We start from the raw sequence: 12,254 nt of genomic DNA on the forward strand, positions 1-12,254 counted from the left end.
TTCACTTCCTCATCTCAATTCATCTCACCTGGCTAACGTGTCTTATCAGCCTCCCTCTGTCTCTATTTTATTTTTCTTACACCTAATAACTGCAGTCACTAGAGAGGTACCAAGACATTTATCCCTTATTTTGGCTAACTCTCTCGGACCTGCACGGGACTGACAACTAAGTGGGCCTTTCTATTTACTCTCTCTGTAGCCTGTGGAGTTGGACATTAAGAAAATATTAAAGCAAAGACGTAAAGAAAGTGAGTGAGAGATAAACATGGTGAGAGATTGTGTGGCTGCTTATTCTTCTCTCTCTCTCTCTCTCTCTCTCTCTCTCTCTCTCTCTCTCTCTCTCTCTCTCTCTCTCTCTCTGTAATTTTCTTTGTGTTTTTGACTTCAGATTGAGGTATTATAAATGTAGCTTATCAGTGAGGTGATTACTAAAACGGAGGAATGACACAGTAAGATACTCAGAAATGAATGAACCTGATTCTGTCTTTGTTTTTTTTCCCTTTTCTGTAATTTCTTATGCGTCGTTCACTTCAAATCATTCAGTGCAGCTTATCAGATACACCCACGTGAGGGTTAAGTGTAATGTCTGTCGCTTTTTGTGTTTCCTTTGCCGATCTTTGTTTTTCTACTCTCGAATTTCAGATATCTTTCTTCCACCGTCTCTCTCTCTCTCTCTCTCTCTCTCTCTCTCTCTCTCTCTCTCTCTCTCTCTCTCTCTCTCTCTCTGTCTGTCTGTCTGTCTTCTATCCATCTCTTTCTCTCATCTACTCATTAAAGTTTTTATGCATTTCCTCAATTATTCTTTACATTAATTCCTTCTGACTTTTATTTCCTGTTTTCTTCTTCTTCTTTTCTTTTCTTTTCTTTTCTTCTTCTCTCTTCATGCCTTTCTTTTCTCTTCTCGTCTTTTTTCTTCACTCTCTTGCTCTTGTTTATTTTGTTATTGTTATCATCTTTCTCTTAATCTCCTCCGCCTCCTCCTCCCCCTCCTCTTCCTCCTCTTCCTTCTTCTCCTTCTCCTCCTGCAGCTCGTAACAACCTGGCGCGGTGACTTGGCTTGATTGCCGGAAAGGGTAATAATGTTGGTAATGATGCGGTAAATATAAATCATCATCACGCTCGTCAGGTGTTGTCGTCGGCCTCGTCATTACCATCACCATCACCATCACTATCATCATCATCATCATCATCATCATTGTGTCCAGGTTACTGTGTATTTGTTTACTTCCCTTGCTGCTGCTGCTGCTACTACTACTCTTACTGCTACTGCTACTGCTACTGCTCCTGCTATTGCTTCTCCTACTAAGGTCATGTGGCAGGCTCCTCTTGTCTTGTTTTCTGCTTTTTCAATTTTTTCGTCGTTTTTCGTCTTTTTTTTATTTGATCTCTTCCTATCATATTCTTTTCTTTCTCTTCTTTTACAGGTATTTTTCCTCTACTTCCTACACAGAACTGTTAACCGAATTTGTATAAAAGAAACCGAAAACATTGTAAATCCAGTCACCTATATTATTACTTACGCAGTGCATCTATTTCCACCTGTATATTGTCTCTTGTTTAACCCCTTCGGTTCTATGACGCGTATTCATATTTTGCTTCGTATTTGGTGATATGGTACAGCTTCAGAAACTTATGTGGGAAATTAGAATAGTGAAGACTCTGGCCGTTAATCTTCCTAATGTTAATAAAATGGTCTAGTCGTAAACAAATCTCATGGTAAAAATGTCCCAGTATTGAAAGAGTTCAGTCAAACACCATTCTGTATTATGAGGCAAATATTTTGATACTGAAATTGGGTTTAATTCAGATACAAAATATTTCTCTTGTTATAGGGCATGTATGGTTCTGCAGGCATCGTATTAACTAGTGTTAGAAAAAAAAATTAGTGGTATAAAAGGAGATTTAATTCATGGACACCACCATGGACACCGCCACACTCTTGTCTTCACTAGTGACTCAATACTCTCACTGTTCTTCCATATGTAAAACTTTCCCCACGAACTTTTCACAAGATTGTTTTTTATCTCGAAACTAACTAATGAACTACAATATGAATCAGTCTGAGTGCGTTTAGTGTTCTATTCAGGTAAGGCGAACTTCGTATAGGTTTCAGTGTTTTAAGTTTCCAAGGCGCTGGCAGTACGTGAGGAACACTAAGTCCTAAAACACGCATAAGGGAAGGTACATCATCTTGGTTATTTTGTCCGAATCGCGGCTTTTCATTATCGCACTATCCCTAACAACTTGTGAAGTGAACGAAAATTGCACTGTAATGGCGGGCCCCAGGACACACACACACACACACACACACACACACACACACACACACACACACACACACACACACACACACACACAGAAGAACTACTTGTGTGCGTGTATAGCAAAGCATATGTTGTCTCTTCATCTCTCTCTCTCTCTCTCTCTCTCTCTCTCTCTCTCTCTCTCTCTCTCTCTCGCTCTTGTGGGGCGCATGAAGAAGGAATGGAATTAATGGAATGGCGTGAGTGTGCGTTTGGTTAAATTGGGAAAGATGTTTTAGCTTCGACGTGTGTGTGTGTGTGTGTGTGTGTGTGTGTGTGTGTGTGGCGGAGGTGTGGCTGTGGCTGGCGGGGCATCACCTGCTGCTCCGGGCGGGCGGGTACACTGGCGGCGGCGGTGGTAGTGGTGGTAGTGGTAGTGGAGGTGGTGGTGGTGGTGGTGGTGGCAGCGGCGGCGTTACAAGGCAAGAGAAAAGAGCACGTTCGGAGGTGAAAACATTAACCTTACCAGTACACTATTAGAAAACGGGCTGCGATTCTTTACCTTTACTTCCATACTCTTATTTACCTAGCGGAGAGAGGGAGAGGGAGTGAGGAAGGCGAAGGGAGAGAAGGAGAGGGAAGCAGAATGGAAGAGAGGGGTAAATTTTGGAAGGTGAAGTCGCGGTAAGGGAAGCGGAGGAAGTCAATAAAAGATTCTGAGTAACACCTTGCCCGCCCAGTCGTGTTGGAGAACCAGGGAAGTAAGGTGTTCTTGCCGCGTGCCCCGTGCTACTACTACTACTACTACTACTACTACTACTACTACTACTACTACTACTACTACTACTACTACTACTACTACTACTACTACTACTACTACTACTGCTACGATAAATTTCCTCTACCATCTTCCTATTCATCATCTTTCTTTCACCATTCCTCCATTTTTCTTTCTTTTCCTCTCTCCTCTCTTTTTACTTCTTCCTCTCTTTTCTTACCTCTTTTCCTCTCTAAACTCTATTCCTTCCTGTTTCTACATTGTTCCTATTTTTCTTCGTTCTCTCGGATCTCTACACTTATTATTATTATTATTATTATTATTATTATTATTATTATTATTATTATTATTATTATTATTATTATTGTAGTAGAAGTAGTAGTAGCATTGTAGTAGCAGCAGCAGCAGCAGTAGTAGTAGTAGTAGTAGTAGTAGTAGTAGTAGTGATTATTCTGCTTTCTCCATTATCAAATTATTTCTTCGCCCTCTTTGTTCCTCTTCAGAATAATCTTCTTTTACATTCTTCAGCATTATTTATTTCCGTGTTTTCCCTTCTTTTTTTTTTTTTACCATTTTTTTGCATTATGTGTGTGTGTGTGTGTGTGTGTGTGTGTGTGTGTGTGTGTGTGTGTGTGTGTGTGTTTATAATATGCTTCGTATGTTGGATTCAGTTTCTCTTTCTTTTGTTTTGTTTTGTTTTTCTTTCACGTTCCTCATGTTTATATTTTTGTATATCCCATATGCTGTCTTTGTTTACCCTCCTCTTTCCTCTTCTTAGTCTGTACATACATTAGTAACCGCTTAATTTATCTCTCTTCTTTCTATCATCACTCTTTTTCTTCTGTATCTAGTATTTACCAGCTCCAGTCTTCTCAGGCTCTTTCTTTCTCCTCCCTCTCTTTCTTTTTCATTTCTTTTTTTTACCTTATCTTCGTTTTATCAACCTCACTTTATTTTCTTTCCTGATTCTACTTTTTTATCTTTCCATCTTCCCATGTTTAGTTGCATGCCACTTCCTTCTCCTTTCTCTTCCCATAATACTTCATCTTCTATTTAGTCTTTATTTCTCTGCTTAATCATTCCTTATTTTTCCTTTCCTTCTCTCTGTATCTTTATAACTTCTTTCCTTAATATTGCATTTTCTTCCCCTTCTTTCCTTCCCTTTATCCTTTGAACCTACATATTCTACTTTTCTAATATTTCTTTTCACTTTTCCCTCTTTCTCCCTCCCTTATCCCCTCAACCTATATTCTTTCTCACTACTCGTCTAATATAATCATCTCATCCATTACGTATTGTTTTACTCACCTTTTCTCCTTACATCCCCTTAACCACTTCATTACTGGCACGCATTTTTACCTTGAGTTTTAGTATCATTAAACGATTTCATTGACATTAGGAACGGTCTATAGAGGGCAGAAGATTAATAGCCACAGTCTTCACTATTTCAATCCCCACATAATTTTCTGAAGCTGTATAAAATCAACAAAATTAGTAAGCAGAATGAATATGAAAGCACGTCATAGCAGTTAAAGGGGTTAACCTCTCTTCTTTCATTCTACTCCGCTGATAACTCTTACTCGTCCTTTGTAGCTTTTCTCCCTCCCTTCTCTGATAACTCTCTCACTCGTCCTTTGTAGCTTTTCTCCGTCCCTTCAACTTTCATCCTTTCTGTCTACCCCTCTAATACCTCTCTTACCACATCTTTCCCCCCCTTACCCCTATCGTCAGCCTTGCCTTCCTGCCCTTCCCCTCCCCCGGTACACTTACATACGCCTCCCCCGCCACTAGCAGGTAATAGCAGCCCCGCTTCTCAAATGCCACACACCAGGCTGGCTCACAACTCACCTGTACTTTATCGGGGTCATAATGCTTCCCTGGGCTGAGGCTCGGTTCTCCTTTCTTCATATTCATAGTACCCGTTTATCCGCGGCATATTTTCGCCTGTACATGTATATTTGATTGGAGTCGTTTTCTTTATGTATGTCGCTTTTATGTTCGTGGTATTAGTGCTTGTGTTTATTTATGGTTTGATGTATTACGCTGGGAGGGACGCTGTGTAGAGGGGTTTACTTATTCATGGTGGTGTGATGTGCGTGGTGGGAGTGTATGTAGGCAGCGTGTAAGTGCAAGGATGGATAGATGGATGTAAAGGTAGTGCGGGAATGTGGATCAGTGAAGTCACCATCTGTATTTTTTTTTTATGGAAGAGGGAAACTAGCCAAGTTAAAAAAAAATAAAAAGGCCTACTTAAACTGCAAGTGAGGGAAGATGGAAATACAGAACCAGGCAGGGAGTTCCAGAGTATTACGTGGTATGTACGAGTATAGGACTAGGGCTCGTATTCACAAAGACTTCTGTGCTTCACCTCCACTATTTTAAAAAAGGTTTTATTTAAAATTATACGAGTTTTTAAGGTGTTTTTACGTTTCTAGAGGCAGAGTGACAAGATTTCTACATTATCACAGAAACACTCTTGAAAATCCCGCTAATCATCTCTGTGGCCTTGAAAAATAGACATGATGAGAGAGCAAAGCGTTTCTGAATACGGGCTCATATTCTGCAGTACTTATTGCCATGTCTCCACTACTTTCAAAAGACTCTAGTTCGAGTTACGAGGGTTTGCTAGGATGCTTTTTATGGATGTTGTAATAGATTAGCAAAATTTATACATTATCAACCAATTCAATACTATGATGCTTTTTTATATTCATTCTGATTACCATTTTGTCCATTTTATACAGCTCCAGAGACATGTGTTGCGATTAAAGTAATGAAGTTTCTGCTCTTCCTAATGTAAATAAAATCGTCTAATCATACCCAAAAATCAAGGTGAAATGCGTCCCAGTTCTGAAGGGGTTAAAAGGAAATACATGGTTGGAAATGCGGCTGATCGTCTCTGTAACTCTTGAAATTAGTCCTGGTGTTAGAGAAGAAAACATTTTTAAAGACTGACCATATTCGTAATTGTTTTTAAGGGCTCTGAGAGTGTGAATGAATAGTATGTGTGTACTTAGAGTTTTGTCTAAGCCGACCTGATATATAGATTGGTCTTTTGACTGACAAAATATATGTATTAGCTCATGTTCATTGGAAAAAAAAAAAAAAAAAAAATATATATATATATATATATATATATATATATATATATATATATATATATATATATATATATATATATATATATATATATATATATATCACGAAAACGAGTGACATTGCCAATCAAAATGTATCATCAAGACAGCTCTGTAAGTACATAGCATAAAATCATCCCGACTTTAAAAAGAAGAAATATAGGCAATGTTTGTGCTTATTGAAGAAAAGGCAGCAGCAATGCAGATCACGAAACATGAATACTATTAACTTCGTCAGTAAAAAATGGACCACCACCATTTGAAATTATCTCCATTTGCCATTCCGGGTAAAAATGGATAAAGTGAAAGAATTAGGGGAAGGAAATGTTTGAGCATCACGTGTCGTTGTGCTTTAATGTCTGGGTTTTGCCTTCAATCCCTGGACGCAGTTTAGGTTAAATGCCTCAACCGCGAGCGAATTCATGTGGTTTTTGTTCCTCCCTGGGGCGTTTTAAGATTTAGAATACATGTTTTCGTGTTGCCCGCGTGCTGTAAAAGGCGACTAAAAGAGTTGTGAACGAGGGATGCCATCTTCTTCCAGACAGGCAAGAAACACCCAGAAAGGAGTTCAATTTCTTAAAATGTTTTAGTTTTAATTTCCATTTGGCAACGCTGATGATTTCTCTCTTATGTTTTAATTTTTCCCATCGTTTCCGTGCGAGACATAATGTAGGTAAAGAAAAGTGTGTAAAAAGAAGACATATAAACTTAATTCAACCTTACTATAGACACATGTTTACTACAGGATGATAACATCAGTTCTGGGACTACACAACCTTGAGAAAGAGACGACAGTGGCAAGGCTGTTCATCATTTCAGCGAAGCGTGTACAACAAGTCTTCCGTAAAAAGCTAAAATTCAGAATCGTTCTAAAGCTTCGTACAATGATCTGCTGATACATGTATGATAGCTTTGGTCGATAGTATAGAACGGTGGTGGTCGACAGAACACACCACAGATGTTTGGTATTCAAGCGACATGATAATTTTCTAGAATTGTCATGTCCTCATACTACGTGTGGCGACTCTCAGGCTGTGCTACGTTCCCTGCTAGATGAAGGCTGTGGCGCAGACTTCATGTCATCTCAAACAGATCCCAAGAACCTTAATAAATAATGAACTCCAGTGTTCTTATTATTTCTCTTGCAAGTATCACGTGATGGTGCAAAGACAGGTAAACTATAATGATGAGTATTGTTTTAGCTCCGTGTTTCCACTGACACACTTACAAATGTCAAGTCATCATCTATAAAATCGCCAGCCTGCTCCACTGACGGTCATGACAGCAAAATCTTCTCAGTTCATCTACAACATGAGTAAAGTCAGTATTAGATTTCTCAAAACTGCTGCGTGTATACTCCGACGTTCGAGAGACTCTTTATCCTGTCCTGGTGGTGGAGAGCCGTATACCCGTCACCATTGGATATCTCATCGTTATAGATAGCAGACTGACCTATACTCTTCCTTACCCTGCAGCGGCGTGCATTTTGTTCAACACTGCAGATCGGACCGCCTTTCTTTTTCACACTCTGGTTACGGCACTGCTCTCCTCACTTCGCCACCTCGCCCCGCCAAACCTTCACCACCTTGAGAGCCAAGACAGCCACGCCACTCCTTGCAGCACAACACGGCATCTCTCAGTACCTGCAGGTGGCACATTCACACTTGCAAGTCTTTCGATTCCACACCTGCCTGACGTAAAGGTCTGAGGAGCGACGCAGGGCAGCAGAGGGCGCCAGCAGACGTTGGGGGACTTTTTACTCAGTGGCAGGTCGCGGTGTGTTCACTGACGCCACCAGTCAAGATCGATTTCCACAAGTTTACCGTCCAATGCTATATATGGGAAGGGCAGGGTGAGAGGTACGAAGAGAGGAGGGAGGGAGGGAGGTAAGGACGGAGAGAAATGGTCGGAGGAAAGGGCGTCACCAAGGCATCTGTTATTTTTCTTGCCGCCTTTCTCTTCTCTGCTTTTTTTTCGCTGTCGTATACTTTCTTATCTTTTTCCAGTGGTTGTTTCTGGTTTTCGTTCTTTGTCATTGTTACTCTCCTCCTCCTTCTCCTCCTCATCTTCTTCTTTCCCATCCTCTTCCTCCTGTTCTCCCACCGTTCTAATCTTATTCCAAATCGTCTTAGGTTTGTGTGGTGGAGGACACAAGGCACAAGGCACAAGGGACGAGGAACGAGGAACGAGGAACGACGGACAAGCGGGGTGGGCGAGCGCACGAAACACTTCCTTCACGAGGCCAAGGCGAATTTTTCAATCATGTCCGTGATGACTTTCTGTTCGTTTTGTCACATTTTTTTTACGACGTTCAATCAAGGGAACATATCTCGAATTTCCTACTTGGCGTTGTATTCTGTGCGCTTTCTATTTTTTCACCTTTTCCTGCGGGGATTTTTGCACGCGGAGGAATCTTGTCGTTATTAATTATGTCTTTGGGAGTTAATGGAAACGTGTTAACGGTCTGATGTCGGGGACTTGACTTAGAAATTGCATGAAATGGATCTGATAAATTGCGTGGCTAATATTTACTGTGTGTGTGTGTGTGTGTGTGTGTGTGTGTGTGTGTGTGTGTGTGTGTGTGTGTGTGTGTGTGTGTGTGTGTGTGTGTGGCAGGGGCGGCAGGGGTGATGTTGCGTCTCTGTTTGGCCCTAAGGTAGTGATGATGGACGTGCTTCAAGTGGTTTCTAAGTGATGGTGATTAGGAGACAGTGTGGGTGCTGCTGTTCCACTTAGGATGCATGTGTGTGTGTGTGTGTGTGTGTGTGTGTGTGTGTGTGTGTGTGTGTGTGTGTGTGTGTGTGTGTTTACCTACCTGTCTGCTTGATTGCGTGTAACTTTATTTGCTCGTGAATGTGTTTGCTTCCGTGAAAAGATGTGACTTGATATTATTGCTTCTGTGCATGTGACTGTGTGTGTGTGTGTGTGTGTGTGTGTGTGTGTGTGTGTGTGTGTGTGTGTGTGTGTATCTATATAAGCGTGCGTGGCTGCGTGTGTTCAGAGGAGAATCAACGAGTGTCAGGTTTACATGAGAGGAATACTTTTCTCTGGATGGAAGGAGTGGCAGAGACAAGTACGGTATTATGGCTTGGTGAGAAGTGAGGCGTGGAGAGGGAAGAGGAGAGGAAAGGAGAGGAGAAGAGAGGAGTGAGGTGTTACTGCTATAAGAGAGAGAGAGAGAGAGAGAGAGAGAGAGAGAGAGAGAGAGAGAGAGAGAGAGAGAGAGAGAGAGAGAGAGAGAGAGAGAGAGAAGAGTGTGTTTGCCTAATAATGTGTGTGGTCATGTTGGTTGTCTTGGATGGGAGGCAATGGTGAAGGTAGTAGTAGCTATTTTAGTGATATTAAGTAAGTTGCCGTTGTATTTATATCTCTTTTAATTATAGCAGTAGTAGTAAAAAATATTATGGTTCCCGCTATTGTTGCTGTATAGTATAACAGTAGCAGTAACCGTACCAGCACTAGAAAAAGGCAACAGCAACAATAACAGTACATCTAGTAACAGTAACACCTCCCTCACCTCACCACCTTCCCACCCCCTTACACCATAGATTTTCTCTCCATACACCGCCTTATCTATGCACGTCTCGTCTCACAGCAAGTAATACTACATAGCCTGCCGTAGAGAAGGAGGAGGAAGAGGAGGCTGTATAGAGGAGGAGACGTGGAGGAGGTAGCCTGTACTTAGATCAGTTTATTATTTCATTCAGCGGACCATTGCGATCTCATCTCCCGCCGCTCCGTTTGGTGGTAAGCGCAACAAAGTTAGGACTAATTGGTATTATGCGAGTAACTTTAAGCCACTCAGCGATGATATGTCAGTAGTGGCCAGGCGTGTATCAGGAGCCTCCCGCTGTCCTCGTAAGTCAGACCCCACTTAGGTGTTGTGGCGGCGGTGGTGGTGATGGTGGTGGTGGTAGTGGTGATTGAAGTGGTGGTCGGTGGTTGGTGGATGAAGCAGTGTTGGTGGTGTAGTAGTTATAGCAGTAGTAGTAGTAGTAATGGTGGTGGTGGTAGTAGAAGTAGCAGTATGTAGTAGTAGTAGTAGTAGTAGTAGTAGTGGTGGTGGTGGTGGTTGTGGTGGTAGTAGTAGTAGTAGTAGTAATAATAATAGAACCAGTAATAATAGTAGTAGTAGTAGTGGTAGCAGTAGCAGTAGCAGTAGCAGTAGCAGTAGTAGTAGTAGTAGTAGTAACTGATTCCGTGAACATTTCTCCTGTTCATTTAGGCATTATAAATTCCTAAAATTCTCAACATTTAGATGCTTCGGAATCGTCACGTAGAACTACAATTCCACAAAGAGAGAGAGAGAGAGAGAGAGAGAGAGAGAGAGAGAGAGAGAGAGAGAGAGAGAATAATCAAAGTCGTGATAATCATAGTAATAATAACAACAATAGCGATATCAGATGTTATAACGATATGGATAATAATGATAAAAAGGAAGACGAAATGGAGAGAAAGAAGAAAAAGAGAAAAGATGATGAAAAAATAACCACACTCCAATCGAAATGACGAAATATATACAGGATTGAAGAAAAAAAGAGAGAAAAAAGGAAAGAAATCAAATATCACAGACCATATGTCTGACATGTGTGATTCACCACGGTCGCCTGCTTGTGTGTGTGTGTGTGTGTGTGTGTGTGTGTGTGTGTGCGTGTGTGTGTCAGCGAGCATCACGCACCGTCACGCACGTCCTCGCCGCTTCGTAATCTGACACGCCGGGATATTGAGCGGCGACGGAGTTGAGCGGGGCGGGGACGACGGCTTTATCGGGGCAGTGGCGGGGTTGGTGGTGGTGGTGGGTGCTGCTGCCTCGCCCCGCCGCGCCAAAGCCTTCCCTTCCCTTTCCCTGTCCTCACCTACCATAACCTTTCTCTCTCTCTCTCTCTCTCTCTCTCTCTCTCTCTCTGACTTCTCCATGTATTAATTAATCTTCTGCTGTTTCTAAGTCGTTCTCCAGTGTTCTGCCTCTCTTCTACCCTACCTACCTACCTACCTACCTACCTGTCTCTCTGTCTGTCTACCCCACTGTCTTCTCATGCCTTGCCTATACATCATGCACTCACCCTTCCATCTTTCCTGTATAGTCTCACCTGTCTTATCTGCCTCCCTTACTAGGATCTCATTATTCTCACTCCCTCCTTTCTTGTCCTATTCTTACTACATTCTATTCATCTTTTCGTCTTTCCTCTATACCAATCTGTGTTATTTCTATTTTTATCCTCTATATAAATTTTACCTGCCTTACTTTCACACCTTTATCATATCAAGTCGTTAATAGCTCCCATTTATCCTTCCACCTTTCTTACACACTCATATCACCTGCGTGTCATACTTCTGATATTGTTTTCACTCTTTCCTCCAGGTTACCTCTCTCTCTTTTCCTTCCATGTATATTTACTGACCTATCAGCCGACCTACTTATCCCTCCTGAATGGCCTTCGTAAAGTGCAAACATCAAATAATGGAAAAAAAAAAAAGCTCCAGGTATCGCTTCTTTTCACTTTTAAATCAAGAGAGGATCAGCAAACAGTGAGAGAATGAAGAATATATGGGCTATTATTCTGAAACACTTCTACACTGACCTTCATTACTATTAAAAGTCTCTAGTTGATGTTTTTAATGGTGTTTTTGTGGTCCTAGTGAGAGATTGACAAGATTTCTACATTCCGAAACACTTCTTTTACTTTAAGAGCCTCTAGTTGATATTATAAGGATTTTTAATGGTGTTTTATGGTTGTAGTGATAGATTAACAAGATTTCTACATTACTAACAGAAGAAACACTCAAGAAAACCTGGCTTATTATTTCTGTGGCGTTTGAAAGTAGTTGTAGTGAGAGAGCAAAGCGTTAATAGAATGTAACGATACGGATATATATGTACACAAGGCCATTCGTTTCTCTCTGCACTGTATGTGGGTGATCTGATTTGCTTTATAGTCACTGTTGGTAATGCACTGGATATAATATTTTAGTGATTTTCCCTTGATGTTTCTTCTTCGTGTTGACAATCTCTCTCTCTCTCTCTCTCTCTCTCTCTCTCTCTCTCTCTCTCTCTCTCTCTCTCTCTCTCTGTCTTGTCTCTCTCTCTCTCTCTCT

The 12,254-nt window shown here is 41.3% G+C and overlaps 1 protein-coding gene and 1 long non-coding RNA gene across 3 annotated transcripts in view; one reads left to right on the forward strand and one right to left on the reverse strand.

The window, feature by feature from the left end:
* LOC123517954 overlaps positions 1 to 8,708 on the forward strand; it is a 142,166-nt gene extending 133,458 nt beyond the window's left edge. The window contains exon 8 of one of the 2 annotated variants that reach the window (XR_006678629.1): positions 8,291 to 8,708. This is a non-coding gene — a long non-coding RNA (uncharacterized LOC123517954). Of the gene's footprint in view, positions 1 to 6,903; positions 7,322 to 8,290 lie in introns of those variants that run through there. The other variant, XR_006678628.1, reaches the window with a different exon arrangement.
* LOC123517951 (homeobox protein HMX2-like) overlaps positions 1 to 12,254 on the reverse strand; it is a 106,025-nt gene that overhangs the window by 37,612 nt on the left and 56,159 nt on the right. The window lies entirely within an intron of this gene.

Source organism: Portunus trituberculatus, chromosome 43 (genome assembly GCF_017591435.1).
Source record: "Portunus trituberculatus isolate SZX2019 chromosome 43, ASM1759143v1, whole genome shotgun sequence".
In the NCBI taxonomy this organism is placed as follows: domain Eukaryota; kingdom Metazoa; phylum Arthropoda; class Malacostraca; order Decapoda; family Portunidae; genus Portunus; species Portunus trituberculatus.